Source organism: Macaca nemestrina, chromosome 2 (assembly GCF_043159975.1).
Source record: "Macaca nemestrina isolate mMacNem1 chromosome 2, mMacNem.hap1, whole genome shotgun sequence".
Lineage (NCBI taxonomy): Eukaryota > Metazoa > Chordata > Mammalia > Primates > Cercopithecidae > Macaca > Macaca nemestrina.
In genome coordinates this window covers 104184962-104201021 of record NC_092126.1, presented here as the reverse complement: position 1 = coordinate 104201021, position 16060 = coordinate 104184962, and the positions used below count along the sequence as shown (strand labels likewise).

The 16060-nt window shown below is 41.8% G+C and overlaps 1 long non-coding RNA gene across 1 annotated transcript in view; it reads left to right on the top strand.

Annotated features, from left to right (window-relative positions):
- Positions 1-1323: 1323 nt before the first annotated feature.
- The window catches only part of LOC105480253 (uncharacterized), a 37622-nt gene continuing 22885 nt past the window's right edge, over positions 1324-16060 (top strand). Inside the window, exon 1 of the long non-coding RNA XR_986370.2 lies at positions 1324-1468. This is a non-coding gene — a long non-coding RNA (uncharacterized lncRNA). The remainder of the gene's footprint in view (positions 1469-16060) is intronic.

Below are 16060 nucleotides of genomic sequence, written 5' to 3'. Positions count from 1 at the left end.
TAACTTGCAGAATTTTATTCCCAAGATATCCCATCTTCTTTTTTGCTTTCATGACAGATCTCTCCTTTTTTATCTGTTCAGTCTTTTGCTAATTTTTATTATTAATACATTTTTAACAGCAATATTCATAAATGAGTTTGATCATCTTCCTTGTACTCTGATTTGAGTGGTGGTGTTAGTTTTGGCTTCCCGTGGAAGCTCTTCCTATCTTGCTGTGCTTTGAGACAATTTAAGTATTGGAATTCTTTTTTCCTTGAACATTTGAAATTATTTACCTGAGAAACTATCTGAGCCTGGTGATTAGGGGGTGTTTTGGTCTCAATTTTTGATTATTAGTCCATTAAGAGTTCTTATTTTCTTTAGGGTGAATTTTGGTAATTTCTATGTTTTCTAAGACACTCAGTTATTTTATCCAAGTTTCAATTTAATTTGTACCCAGGTTTGCCAAACATTCCCTGAAAGGTTTTTGAGTGTCTTCTGTATGTTTCATTAATTCTTCTTTCTAATTTGTTGTTTTTTATTTCTAATATGATTTTTGTCAAGTTTTTAAAATTTGTTTCTTCTTTTTCAGTCTTGTAATTCATTAATTTCTGCTTTTACTTTATTATTTATGCTTTCCATATGTTACTCGTGATTTTTTCCCCTAAATTCGGAGCATGTTTTAAAATTTTTTCATTTGTAGTGTCTAATATATGTGTTTATGGCTTTATTTTCCTGTAAAATCAGCTTTGACCATCTTTCATTAATTTTGACATGCAGTATTTTATTATTACTAAGTCTTAGAGTTTGAAATTTCAGCTTCAATTTTCTCATTGACCCAAAAATTGTCAAAGAGGAAAATTCAGGGTTTTCCATCTATTATTACATTATGAGACAATTTAATTACTCTAATAAATATGAGTGTTTACTGATCTATAATAAATAGTATTCATCATGCTGGATGTATTAGTCAAGATCCTGGCAGTAAGACAATACGCCGAAAAATATTTAACTAAAGAGAATTGAACAAAGAAACTAAGCATAGAGATGTGAGCGGGGTTAAGGGAACCACACAAAGATGGTGAGGTGTCCAGGGACTAGCAACAGTGGGAATCTGTGAATACCCGTAAACGTGAAGGAATAAAGGGAGGGAAAATTATCACTGGAGCCTGTGAGAGTCAGAGCCATGCCAGAAGGTCTGCCTAGACGAGCTGTAGTTGAGGAGGAGCACATCCACTGCTGAACACTTCCACTGCTGAAACTGCAGTGGGTGAAAGGGATAGAGGAGACAAACATTCCAAGCATCCTTCCCTTCGCCTTCCTTCCTCTGCCCATACCCGATAGCGGAGCAGAGTCTGAAGACAGAGGATCTGAGAGCCTGAAAGATGCGGTCTGTGGAGGTCAGCCACAGAAGGACACAAAACAGGAATTGAAAAGGGAGGAGAAAAACAAATCTGGAAGCAAAAACTGGGAATAACCAGCACCTCAAGTAAATATCATTCTACTCGTATTTAAACATCAGGAATAGAGGTAGATTGTGTTATGCTCTGTACTCTGTGGTCTATTTACGTGATTAACTCTATTTATAGCTTTCCTGATTTTGAAGCATTCTTGCATTCCTAGTACCCTGAACCCTACTTGCATACCTGCATATTCTTTTCACTATACTTTTGAGTGGTAGCCTCTCTATTTGGAATTTTTATATCTATACTTGTAAATGAGATGATTGGTTCAGCATTTTCTTTTGGGAATGCCAGTTGTCATAGTTTAGTACTAGGGTTAAATTTGCTTTGTGAAATGAATCAGAGGAGCTTTTCATATTTTTATATCCTAAAATAATTTATACAATAAAAAAAAGATTCCTTAAAAGTTTTTTCTAATTACTCAATTATATTCCTACTGGAAACTGGTGACTTTTCTTTCAGTTAATTCTTGGACAATGTTTTTGGGTCCTCCATAATTATTGGTCTGAACAGGTTTTCTAATTTTGAGCCAATTTTGGTCACTTATAATTTTCTAAGGAATGGCTCCTTTCCTGGATATTTATTTTCTCCTGGTAGATCCACATTTTATTTATCCAAACTTGGGGGTTAAATCATCTTTGTAAAAGGTTTTTGCATCTCCCATGGCTGCCCATAGGATTATTGTAGTTGCTGCACGGAGAGCTCCTCAAAGGCTTGGTTAAAACAGTTTAAACTCTTAAGAGGGGTTTTATCCTGCAGATAGGATTGTTCCAGCTTCTCTGCAGCTGTAGAAAAATGCCACATCCTGTGGAGCTGACCACATGAGAATGTGCTTGAGCTGTCCTTCCAGAATGATTCACCATGTAGTTGCATAATCTCAGCACCTGCCTACCCTGGAAACTGACCTCTGAAAACTGGCTGTGATTTAGCCCTCCTGCTCAGCAAAAGCAACAAGGAAGTGTGTGAGAGGAGGAGAAAGAAAGGGAAGCAGGGAAAGCATGCATGAGTAAGCCCTGCTCTAAGAAGGATGTGCCTTCCTTGATGATGCTTTCCTTCTGGCCTTGGCTTTGCCACTTTGGATGTGTCGTTGTGAGTAACCTTGCTGGGCTTTAGTTACCTGACTGTGAAATGAGAGACTCTGAGGGCTTCCTATATTTATGCTTCTATTAACAGATTCCCCCCCAGGATCATACCTCTCTCTCAAGAAACTGATGGAATTGTGTAAGTAACAGTGCCTGAGAGCTGAGATCTTATTCAGGAGGGACCAAAAGACCCTTCTGCTCCCCCTGTATCTCCCCGCCAGCCTGCCTTGAACTCAAAGGGCTCCTATGTGGGGTTCAAAGTATCAACAGCCTGGGCAAGAGTCTTGTCCCGAAGAAACAACCCTTTGAAGTGTTTAACACCTTAATGTGCACTAACCCATCCAACTGGCAAAGTTCTAAGCAGACAGGATGTTTCTGATGAGGAGGGAGAGGTCTAGTGCATGGACCACTGGAGAGAGCCAGCCTGGAATGACCACCAAAGTTGCCAGGGATGGATGGGGAGGTGTGCAGTGGGCAGGCAGGTGACAACATAGTATTTATTGAGTGTGTGGTCAAGGTAGAAGTGAAATACAACACTGTCTTAGCTTGGGCTACTATAACAAATTATCATAGACTGGGTGGCTTAAACAATAGACATTTCATACACTTCTGGAGGCTGGGAAGTCTAAGAAGGTGCTGGTGGATTCAGTTCCTAGTGAGACTTTCTTCCTGACTTATAGACATCCACCTTCTTACTGTGTCATCACATGTTCTTTCCTCCATGTATGAGCATGGAAAGAGAGAAAGATTCTTTCTCTTCTTGCAAGGGCACTAATCCCATCATAAGAGCCCCAGCCTCATGACCTATTCTAACCCTAATTACCTCCCAAAGGCCTTACCCCCAAATAGCATCACACTGGGGATTAGGACTTTAACACATGAATTTTGGGAGGACACAAGCCTTCAGACCATAACAAACACAAATTAGTCTGCAAGAGTTTGAGGAATGTTTAGCATCAAAGACTCTGGCAACGTAGCATGAAAAACATGGTCTTTAGAAGCCAGTAGAGCTGGGTTTCTATCCCAGTTTTGCCACTTACTTAGCGAGCTCCTAAATCTCTGTGAGCCTCTTTCCTCACTTGCAAAATGAGAATAATAATGCCTATCATTAGGGCTAATGAGAATTAAGTGAAAAAATGTTTTAAAAGTACTTAAGCACAGTGACTGGTACAAGTGAGAATTTAATCAACTTATCTGTTATTAAAATGAATCCCACTTTTACCACCATCTCTCTCTAGAAGCTATTCTTAATCATTTAATTAATCACAAGAATTTTTGTGTTCCTGTCAGGCTGGTCACTCTAGGGTTACAAGGAAAAATATTCCCTGCACTCAAACAGCCTCTCATCCAGGGGAGTAGAGAGATTTGCACACAACCAAGTAAAACATCAAGCAAAACTAGCATGAGTATCAACTAGAGGTGTCCCAGCACATTGTGGGAAGGCCTAGGAAGGAATGATGAGCTCTCAGAGTGAGAGTAGGGGAGTGGGTCAGGGAGCATGTGAATTAGGTTTTACGATCTGATAAGGTCATCTAGTCTAACACCTTTGCTTTACAATTAAGGACCCAGACAGGTTAAAAAGGTTTTAAAATTCTCCACTCACATACTGCCATTTTTTTAAGCTTGACTTCGTTTTCTTTTCTTTTTTTTTTTTTTTTTTTGACAGAGTCTCCCTCTGTCACCCAGGCTGAAGTGCAGTGGCCGAATCTCAGCTCACTGCAAGCTCCACCTGCTGGGTTCACGCCATTCTCCTGTCTCAGCCTCCCAAGTAGCTGGGACTACAGGCGCCTGCCACCACGCCCAGCTAATTTTTTGTACTTTTTGTGGAGACGGGGTTTCACTGTGTTAGCCAGGATTGTCTTAATCTCCTGACCTTCTAAGCTTGACTTCTTAAACTTCACAGGAACCCTACAAGATATTCTTGCCATCACCATTTTATGGATGAAGAAACCAAGGTATAGAGAGGTGACATAACTTGTCCAAGGTCATATAGCTCATGGGTGACAGAACAAGAATTTGACTCCCTGTAGTCCTCTCCAGGACCAACACGACTGCCTCTCTTAGCAGCAGAGCTGGAGCCGAAGAGCCCAGCTTGCGACTGAAACCCTAAGCTTTCCCATTCTCCTACACAGCCACTTCCAGCAAGTCAAATATTTCAGAAGGCAATTCTGGATGAGCTTTTCCAGGTTGAGGACAGCCTAGAAAAAGTATGGAGGACAGCAAGAGAAAAAGCATGGAGACCTAAATGGTCATGTTCTTGGAAGAGTGCAGGGAGTACCACAATTGAAGGGTGGAATGAAGTTAATTAATAACAGTAGTGTAATACTTGCACCATTACAGTCAAACCTCAGATGAAGAAGCAGCAGCAACAGCCACATTTTTATACATTTTAGAAGTAAGAAAAGGCAAAGAGTGATCTCTCAGGCATTAGTGTCTCCCCTGTCATCACAGAAACCATAGAGATATAAAGAAACCCTCAACTCTAAACCTGCTCCTCTCTTGGGTTCTACCATCCACCCTCCTGCTACTCAGAAGCAGGGGAGTGGTAGTATACTCATTTCTCCCTCATTCCTTTGCAAATTCTATTTTTAAAATATTTTTGGCTGGGCACAATGTCTCATGCCTGTAATCCCAACACTTTGGGAGGCCGAGGCAAGAGAATCACTTGAGGACTGGCCAATATGCAAGATTCTGTCACACACACAAAAATTTTTTGAAATTGCCCTTGTGTTGTTCCAGGTTTGTTAAGAAGCAGACACCAAGGTGAACTTAAACATGCAAGGATTTTTGTTAAGGAAAATATCTATGAGAGAAAATGTGGAGGAAGCCAGTAGAAGTTCATGATGAGTGTGACCTCAAATGAAGGAAAGAGGGAGAGAAGGTTGGGTGGAAGTGTCACACTGTTGTGCAGTGCAAGGAAGGTTCCACAAAGCCACTGGGGAGTTTTAAGCCACAAACACCATTAGGGGAGCTCCGGGTCTTCCAGAAACATCCCTTGTTTGGGAGCAGTTGTATTACTGCCACCCTTGGTAACTGGCTGACATTGGTTCATGGGAAGCATGGCTTCAACACAAACGTGAGGTTGGATTTACATCACAGCAATAGGGCCCGTGGTCCATTATGTGCCCTGTAATTGGGGAGTCTAGACTGATGCCAAGGCACATAGCTCCTCATCAACTCTACAACTCCTGGCCCAGTTCAGACCCTTGCATTCTCTGGAGAACCCCAACTGGTCTCCCTGTTGCTAATGTTTATCTCTCCAAGCCTTTTTCCACACCACAGTCAGAAAGACCTTTCTAAAATACAAATCTAACATGTCAATCCTCTGCTTAACACCTTCAATAATGATTTTGCCAATTCCCTTGAAATCCATAAATGGAGCTCTTGCTTTGTATAAGAGATTGATTGAACATTTAATCAAACAAGATGCCCTTGAACTGGTAACACATACTTTATTCCAGCACTCTAGTCTGAGTGAGGTAAGACTCTATAGAGACTGAAAATACAATTTAACTGAGACACTTACACATTACCTTTACTGAGAGTCATTGAACTTCTTGCTGATCTTGTTGGGAAATTAAAATCTTCATAAAATGTGACTTGGTTAAGCTTATCAACAGCTGATTATTAATGACATTACAGCAAAAGCACAATCAGACTCAACATACTACATTATGAGTTATGGATTTGGAATTTTATTGAGCTTGGGACTTTCTCATACTTTATGAACATCCTGCCATCTAGAATCCACCCAGGGGGTGGAGGGTGCTATCTTTTGGGAATGTATTAACTGTCTTTGCCCATTCATGAGGTAAACCAATAATTAGTTCATGGCAAGATGGCAGGAAGTTCCAGTCACAAAATGTAAGAATGACAATGTAGCTCCCATTATTCATTCTTCAGGAACATAGTGTAGACCTTCCTTCTCATCTCAGTAGTTAAAAACGTCTGTAACTCCTGGGACAACCGGAACACTACAGGTGGCACTGATCACAAGTTTTTATCCAAAGAAAATGCCATAGTTTTAATTTTTGCTCTGATCTATGCAATGCTGAAGTCCTTTGACTTAGTGACACACCTAGAGGAGGAATTCCTAATATAAAACTTTGAATGTCACAGCATGTCCCAGATTTAGATATTCTCAGGGTGATCATTTTGCACAGTTAATTCCGTGAAATCCAAAATTGGTTCATAATGTCACTTGAATATTATTTCTAATACAAAGGATTTGAATCGTTCTTAAATATTAGGACCAGTTTATATCTGCCCCCAAAGTATCACAGTTTCTCCAAAAGGCACTCACCATGTTAGTCTAACCATCATACAAGTGGTCCTTCTAGGAAATGTCCACAAGAAAGTTTGGAGAAACCCTACACTTGATGCCCCATTATTAATCCCAATATTGCAAACACTTACAGGGGATATATCTTATGCCAGTGGACTTATGACACTGGCATCTAATATTTTCTCTTATCAAGAACTCATAACAACCATTTCAGATAACAGCTTTTTGACCATGGCAGATTCTTATTCAAAATTCCTCTAATTTATTTAAAATTGAGGAAGAGAGGACCAAGACTCCTAATCTCCCACTCCTTTGCCACTTGCTTGCACCTACTTCAGGTTCCTAGAGGAGAGATAAGAAAGAGGCCAGGGTGAGAAAAATGCAAGTTTTCTCTTGCTTTGTTCCCAAAACCATATAGAAAGAGTCCAACCTTGGTGGCTGAGCTGGACCACAAGAGGATGACAAGGACAACCTTTGTGCATCTGACCAAGGCTACATTAAAAGTCAGCTGTGATGGTTTTATGTGTGATATTGTTAGGCTTTATGTCCCCACCCAAATCTCATCTTGAATTGTAATCCACAGGTGTTAAGGGAGACACCTGGCAGGAGGTGATTGGATCATGGGGGTGGTTTCCCCATGCAGTTCTCACGATAGCGAGTGAGTTCTCATGAGATTTGATGGTTTTATATGGCAGTTTTCCCTGCTCTTGCTTGCTCTTTCTCACCTGCCATCATGTAAGATGTGCCCGCTTCCCCTTCTGCCATGATTGTAAGTTTCCTGAGGCCTCCCCAGTCATGTGGAATTGTGAGTCAATGAAGCCTCTTCTCATCTCAAGCAGTTCTTTGTAGCAGTGTGAGAATGGACTAACACAATGTGTCAACTTGGCTTGGCCACAATGCCCAAATATTTAGTAAAGCATTACTTTTTATGTTTCTGTGAAGGTGTTTTTGGATGAGATTAACATTTAAATTGGTGGACTTTGAGTAAAATGGATTGCCCTCCAAATGTGGGTGAACCTCCAAGGAGTTTAAGGGCTCAATAAAACAAAAGACTGACCTCCCTTCAGCAAGAAGAAAGTCTGTCAGCAGACAGGCATCAGTCTTGAACTGAAACATCAGCTCTTCCTGGATCTACAGCCTTCTGGCCCACCCTGCAGGTTTTACATTTGCCAGACTCCAGATACACACACACACACACAGACACACACACACACACACACAGAGAGAGAGAGAGAGAGAGACAGAAGGAAAACCCAAGAAACACACACAGACCCATGGAGTGGGACCCTGAGGCTGTCCCAGGGTAAAGGGACTCTTCCCAAGCAGGCATTTCACAGTCAAGTGGGTTCTACCCCCAGTGTTATGGCCTAATTATATGCTGGATCCATGTCATCTGGATGTCCAGAGCCCCCAAGATGTCTCATGCTGGAAGTGTTTTATTTGCCTCTTTAGATCCAATATCCACCTGCCTTTACCAGCACTCTGGCCAAGACACTGATCTCTGTGAGCCACATCACAGGGTTTTCTAACTTCCAGCTGGCCACCAGTTGGGTCCAGCCTCTCATGCAGAGGTTGTTGCTCTTCAGGCAGCCATCCCCATGGAGCTTCCCTGTCTTCCAGTTCTGAAAGCCTCTGCCTCTCCTTGCTCCTGTGGGGACAGAAACTGAAGCTGTTGTTTCTAACTCCAGGTACTGCATCATCCCCTGTTTTCCTGGGGCTGACTACACCTTTGTAAATAATCTCTTTTCAAAACCCTCCTTAAACTACCCCGTATAAGTGTTTCATCTGTTTTCCAGCAAGACCCTGATTGACACCCACCCCATTAGGATTGTCAAATTTAGCAAAATCAAAAGACAGGATACCCAGTTATAACTGAATTTCAGATAAACAATAATTTTTTTTAGTATAAAAATTTTCCAATATTCACTGTTTATCTGAAACTCAGATTTAACTGGGCACCTTGTATTTTTGTCTGGCAACCCTAGCCTTGCCATCAACTATGAAAATATTTTGGGAATCTTGGTGAACTTCAGCTTATCCCTGAAATAAATAAAGTTAATGACAGTCACAGAATATTAATACTCATGATGCAGATATGGTCCTAATTTGTAGGACTGTTCTCTGAATTGTTTAACTTCCCCTTTGTCTCTGTGTGTGTGTGTGTGTGCACGTGTGTGTGTGTGTGTGTGTGTGTGTACGTAAGTAGAGAGAAAAAGAAAGTGTGTGAGAAAAAGTGAGAGTAAGAGAAAATAATGAGAGATAAGCCTGGAAGGGAAGATTGATGCTGGCTCATCAAGAACCTTAAATCCTGGGCAGGCAACAAGAGGCCTCTCTACACTATAAGACGTTCTCAAACTCTTGTATGCATGATAAGAGTTCTGGCCCTCACTGTATTACCCACATTTCCTTACCTATCTTTCATGGTTGATTCTGATGAATTTAGCTCTCCAAGGTGTTTTTGTATTTTTTTAAAAATCTCCTGAAATTTATATCAAAGGATGAAATTGGACCCTGGGAATCTTGCTAGTTCTACTAACTGCAAAACCACATTTGGATACTATGCCACATTATATTTGTAGAACATATTCTTGATAATAAGATGAGATAAGGAAGACTTGATTTAATTTCCCTTTTCTTATTTTTTCTTGTAAATACAAGAAAGGAAAAGAGAAAAGAAGGAATGAAAGAAAAAAGGAATGAAGGAAGGAAAAGAAGGCATTTATAATAAGTTTTAATAGTTCAAATAAGTGTGCAGAAAAAATCAAGTTTTGGCTCTTATAATCTATGTTTAAAAATAAAAACATTATGTAATCATGAAAATAAGTGATTAGTTTTTACAGCCTCTAGTTATTATAATTTCACTAGATATTTTTGAGATAGTCCAAGGCTTCCTGCGAGACCTCATGAAGAAAAAAATTGCCCCAAGTCTAGAAGGTGTTTGATGAAGTATTATAGTGACTGTCTTTTCAGTCTTTGACTAGGGAGGCACCTATGTGGGTCTGTGAAAAAGGCTGTCACTTGAGCAATGAGCATAAGCAGCTCTCTGTGCTTTTTGAGATGGATTTGAAATTAAATCACTTAATGTTCCCATTTTCCATGGCTCTCAAACAGACACTTCAGAGATAGTTTCAACAGTGTATTTTAGGCAACAACTTCTGCTTTCGATGACTGGGCAAACATTACATTTTGCCCCTCCTAGGCCAAATCCTAGAAAGGATAGAAAACATAAAAATAATATATTACATATCTACATAAACACATTAAAAAATAAGAAGAGGGGCTTGCAATGGACAAAAAGCTATGAGAAACATACCAACAACAGAAAGTACAGGATCACACTGAAAAGGAAGACAGGAGGGTGGGTATGCAAGACAGTGAGGCCGCAGAAAGGGAAGGCGGAATGAGGCCCAACATAGTGGAATCCAGGAGCAAGAAGCGGTACCCTTAGCTGGGATACTGCCATCGAGCTACCACACGGGGTACCCCAGACATTCCTCGCCACCCCCAGTCTTAAGCAACCCCGTTACAAGTGTGAGTGCAGGAGCTCCAAGCAGATGGTCAGACCACCAGACCTTCATGAGACTGGTCACAACACCCTGTCTCTTGTGAGGTTTGTGGTTGTCAGGCCCCCACGGGAAACTACCCCAGAAATGTCCTCAGAAGGCCCTTCAGCCTATGCATGAGCACCAGTTTCCTTTTGTCTAAGAAGTCCAGCTTGCAATAATTTTGAATCTTTATCTATCAACATTTCTTCTTTGTGCCTCCTGGCTTTATGAAATGTAGATCAGGGTCATTTACTCAAATGTTACCCACAACTATGCCAAATACAGAGCCAGTTGGCAACTACTACAAACCTTTCTCCAAGTTCATTTGGAGGCAGGAAGCAGTGCTCTTTGAGCCAGGTTGAACTAGCTGTCAGTCCATCTTACTTGTCAACATTTTTGTTTAATCTGCTTACTAGCTGTGTGACTTGAACCAGCCACTTGGTCACTCGGAGCCTCAGTGTCCTCTTCCTACCTCAAGGATTGATATGAGGATAAAATAGGATAATATGCTTTGCACAGTCATTGGAATATAGGAGGAGATCAATAAATGTTCAGTTGTTATTACTATTTTGAGCATTTGGGGTACTCAATGGTTTTCCCGGAAGTTAGTCTTCCTGAAGCCCTCGTGGCCCATGTTTTACTTCTGTCATATACCTTGGCTGTGCCCCTTCTTCTAGCTTTTCCTTATATACTCTAGAGTAGAATTTATCTGAAAGCGTCATGTACAGGCACATTTCTTTCTGGAGGTGACATATGCTTGGATTGTAATAATTTTAGCTTTAAAGTCTCCATGTTTTCTTATGTCATATCATCAGTTAGATTTTCTAGCCACAGGATTGTATCCATTTTTGGGGAATGTTTTGGAAATCTGCCTTCCAAAGTCTAGAACCCATTTTCTTACCACCCTTAAGATTTCGTTTATGAATCCTGGGGTAAAACGGTCACTTTATGCAAAGCTTTTATCGCTTCCATTTTACCAATTAGATTTTTTTTGTTGGTGGTCATAATCAGTTCCAGAATAATCTTTCTTCCTTTGTGGCTTCCCCTGCCTGGCTAGGAGTAGAAGTTGTCAGCAGGGCACTGTAGGAATATGCCCTGTTTTCAGCAGAATGAGGCTTGTGCAAAATGCTGGAGAGCTGAGACTCTAGCCCCAGCGCCAGCCCCAGTCCCACTGCTAAAACTCCGAAAACAATTGTTCTTCCCACATTTTAGTCTCACCAGAATAGTCTCCACTGTGTTTCTCCACATGGATCCATGAGTTTCTGGGTCATCTTCTATAGTGTGATTCTGTCTGTCTTTCTTCTGAACACAGCGTCCTTCTAGTTGTATTTCAGTTGATTTATTTACCAGAGCTGAGTGTATTTTATGAGACTCTTGTTCCCTCTTTACATTAAAATTTTAGGTCATCTTGATTTTCCCTGAGTTTTATTCCTCCCTGCCTTGGTCAAGGCACAGTCTAGCTCCCTCTTTAAGCAAGTCCTTATGAAACACTTTTCTCTTTTTCTTCATGAAATGCCCTCCATCCCCAGCCAGGAATCCCTGCTGTGTCGTCAAAGGTCACAGTCCAGGAAAAAAAATAAAATGCCTTCTTCTTGCTGGTGGCTGGAGTCAGCTGTTCACAGCCCACATGATCCAGTTATTCCTTAGGTATGACAGGTGGAAGAAGTGAAAGTGCTGAGTTTTCAAGCCCTTCAGTTCCTTTTTTTTTTTTTTTTTTTTGACGGAGTCTCACTCTGTTGCCAGGCTGGAGTGCAGTGGCACGATCTTAGCTCACTGCAACCTCCACCTCACGGGTTCAAGTGATTCTCCTGCCTCAGCCTCCTGAGTAGCTGGGACTACAGGCTTGTGCCACCACACCCAGCTAATTTTTGTATTTTTAGTAAAGACAGGGTTTCACCATGTTGGCCAGGATGGTCTCAATCTCTTGACCTCTTGATCCGCCCGCCTTGTCCTCCCAAAGTACTAGGATTACAGGCATGAACCATGGCCCCTGGCCAAGCCCTTCAGTTCTTTAACTGAGATTTCAGACCCCAAGGCAACATTCCAAGTCAACTCCGAAAGGATTCATGTGAATCTGCAGAACGAGGAGCAGCTTGTTTTTTCTGGCAAACTCTCAATGAAATCAGCCTCAGCAGACGTTAATGGGCCCACATATTGCCTCAGCATTCAACATTCCCCTGTACACCAATGGCTTCTTAATGTGAGCACCTATAAGTCTTTGCCTGAGAACTTTCATCAGTCCATGTGGGAACAAGCAAGAAGTGTTAGGGACCCCCAAGAGCAGCCGTCAACCAATAACAGATGAAAACTCCAACTTTCCTGCCCTTCAGGTGGCACATTTCGGCAGCCTATCCCACACTGTTTCCTAAAGACCCTCTGTCAGCCTCACCCCCAATTAACCACAGTGGTAACTTGCTCAACAAGAATAACTTTCCTTGCCTCTCTGTCTTCTTTGCTTCTTTACACTCCCAAATAAACAACTGCATTCACATAAGTTTGAGGGTCTGCTTCTGCAGAACCCAGACAAAGACACAAGCTGACATGTGTTATCTGTTCATGTGTACCTTGGTTCATAGCAAGAAAGTTGGAACCATGGTTGTATACTGTATTAATTTCCTATTGCTGCTGTAACAAATTACCATAAACTAATTGGCTTAAAACAACATAAATTTATTGTTCTGTAGCTCAGAGTTCTCACTGGGCTAAACTCAAAGTATTGGCAGGGCTGTTTTTGTTCCTGGAGGCCTAAGGGAAGAATGCATGTCCTTGCCTTCTCCAGCTTTTAGGGGCCACATGCATTCCTTGGCTTGTGATCCCTCCCCCCTTCTTCAAAGTCAGCAGCATAGCATATTCAAATCTCTCTTTGTTGCTCTTGCCTCCTTCTTACAAGGACTGTTGTGATCATGTTGGGCTCATCCAGATAATCCTGGATAATTTTCCTATTCAGAGATGCTTAAATTAATCATACCTGTAAAGTCCCCTTTGCCACAGAAGATAATATATTCTCAGATTTCAGGAATTAGGACATGGATTTGGGGGGAGGGGTTGATATTTTGCTATCAACGATATTCAAAGGTCCAAATTACAACTGTGAAACTGGATCTATTGCCAGCATTTACTCTGCATGGTCCATGTGGAATGTGGATTAGTACCCCAGATCCAGGTCTTCTCCCAAATTCCTCTCCACAAGGGGCAAGCGGGCACTGTATTCCAGCTTGCCCGGAATAAGGCTGACCTAGCTTGCTGAGAGTATGCTGATTACACTTGTCTTCTGAGGGCTGGTTTTCCCACCTATAAAATGAAAATATTTCAATCTATCTTCCAGGGGTGTTAAAAGGTTTAAATGAGATAACAAAGTTAAAATTGCTTATTAAATTATTTTTGTCTCTTGAGGTTATATATTATTTTGACTAAGTCTACACTTCTTATGTAGTGGTAAAAAAAAATTAAGTATATAATTTAAGGCTCAGTAAATACATCTTTGCCTCAATTAGCCATTTTAGGCATTAGGGATACTGAGATTTCCTGTCTAATTACCACACTCTGTTCTGCAGCTGCCTCTCCAGAGGACCCAAAGACAATTCCCTCTTCCTGATCAGATGACCTCTTGTCTCTCCTTCCAGGGAGGAATTAACTTCATTATCTGAGTGAGGAACTTAAAGCCATGGGGACTTATGTGCAGCTAATCACATGGCATGAAAGAATAGAGATTCAGTCAGGATCTACATGCATGGGAAGGGATGCTACCCAGATTAAATAGATTGTTCCCCTCAGCATTTCAGGGTCTTCTCTAGTGACTGTGTGGCAGAGGACACAGATTTACTCCTCTCTCTGGTCCAGGGCACAGAACTGGTACCAACAAGCGGAAATTGCTGGAAGGTAGCTTTCAGATCATTCCAAGGAAGGATTTTCTGGCATGTAAGGCTGTCTTATAATGAAGTGCTTCCTTTGGAAAGTAGAGCTTGGCCATACACATTGCTCAAGCTGGTGGCTCAGCAGGTATCTTAATCTATTTTGCATCACTATAAAAGAATACCCAAGGCTGCATAATTTATAAAGAAAAGAGGTTTATTTGGCTCAGAGTTCTGCAGGCTGTTACAGGCATGGCACCAACATTTGCTTGGCTTCTGGTGAGGACCTCAGGAACGTTACAATCATGGTGGAAGGTGAAGGGGGAGCCAGCAAACCACGTAGCAAGACAGAGGGAGAGTGGGGAGGTGTCGAACCTTTGTAAACAACCAGATTTTGCAAGAACTCACTCATTACCACAAGGAGGGCACCAAGAAATTCATGAGGGATCTGCCCCCATGACCCAGACACTTCCCACTAGGCCCCACTTCCAACATTGGGGATCATATTTCAACATGACATTTGGAGGGGACAAACATCCAAATCAAACTATATCATTCTTCCCCTGGGGCCCAAAATCTTATATTCTTCTCACTTTGCAAAATACAATCATCCCTTCTCAATAGTTTTCCAAAGACTTTAACTTTTTCCAGCATCAAATGCTGGATGTCTAAGGTCCAAAGTCTCATCTCAGAATCAAGGTAAGTTCCTTCTACCTATGAGCTTGTACAGTAAAAAACAAGCTATTTACTTTCAAGATACAATGGTGGAACAGAAATCGGGTAAATACCCCCATTTTGAATGGGAGAAGTTGGCCAAATAAAAGGGGCAATAAGCCCCATACAAGTCCAAAACTCAGCAGGGCAGAAACTAAACCTTAAAGCTCCAAAATAATCTCCCTTGACTCCATGTCCTGCATCTGGGGCACACTGGTGCAAAAGGTGAGCTCCCAAAGTTTTGGGCAGCCCTGCCTCTGTAGCTGCAGGGTGCAGAGACTGTGGTTGCTCTCACAGGTTGGAGTTGAGTGCCTGTGGCTTTTCTAGGATCAGAATAAAAGCTGCTGGTGGCTCTACCGTTTTTGAGTCTGCAGGACAATGGCTCCCTTCCCACAGCTCCACTAGGCAGTGCCCTGGTGAGGATTCTGTGTGGGGGCTCCAACCCTACTGTAGGCTTCTTCCTGGGCAGCCAGGCTTTCTCATACATACTCTGGAATTTACATAAAAACTGCCAACCCTACTTCATTCTTGTATTCTGTGCACCTATAGGCTTACCACCACATGGAATCCACCAAGGATTACTCTCCAAAGTGGCAGCCTCAGCTGTGCCTAAGGCCCTTTGAACTGCAGCTGGAGCAGCAGGGATAGGGAGGGAAGCCTCCTAAAGTGGCTCAGGGCAACGGCACCCAGGGCCTGGCCCTTGGAAGCCATTCAGTCCACCTAAGCCTCTGGGCCTATGATGGGAAGGGCTGCCTCCAAGATTTCTGAAATGCCTTTGAGGCCTTTTCCTCACTGTCTTGGATATTAGCACTTGGCTCCCTTTTAGTTACACTGATCTCTCCAGCAAGTGGTTGCTCCACAGACTGCTTGAATTCCTCTCCTGAAAATGTTTTTTCCTTCTCTATCACATGGCCAGTCTGCAAATTTTCCAAATTTTTATATTCTCCTTCTCTTTTAACTTTAATTTCAACTTTAACTCATTTATTTGCTCCTGTATCTGCTTGTAGGCCATTAGAAGCAGCCAGATCACATCTTGAATCCTTTGCCATTTAGCAATTTCTTCCACCTGATACCCTAGGTCAGGGGTCCCCACCCACAGGCCACAAACCAGTACCAGTCCATGGCCTGTTAGGAACTGAAG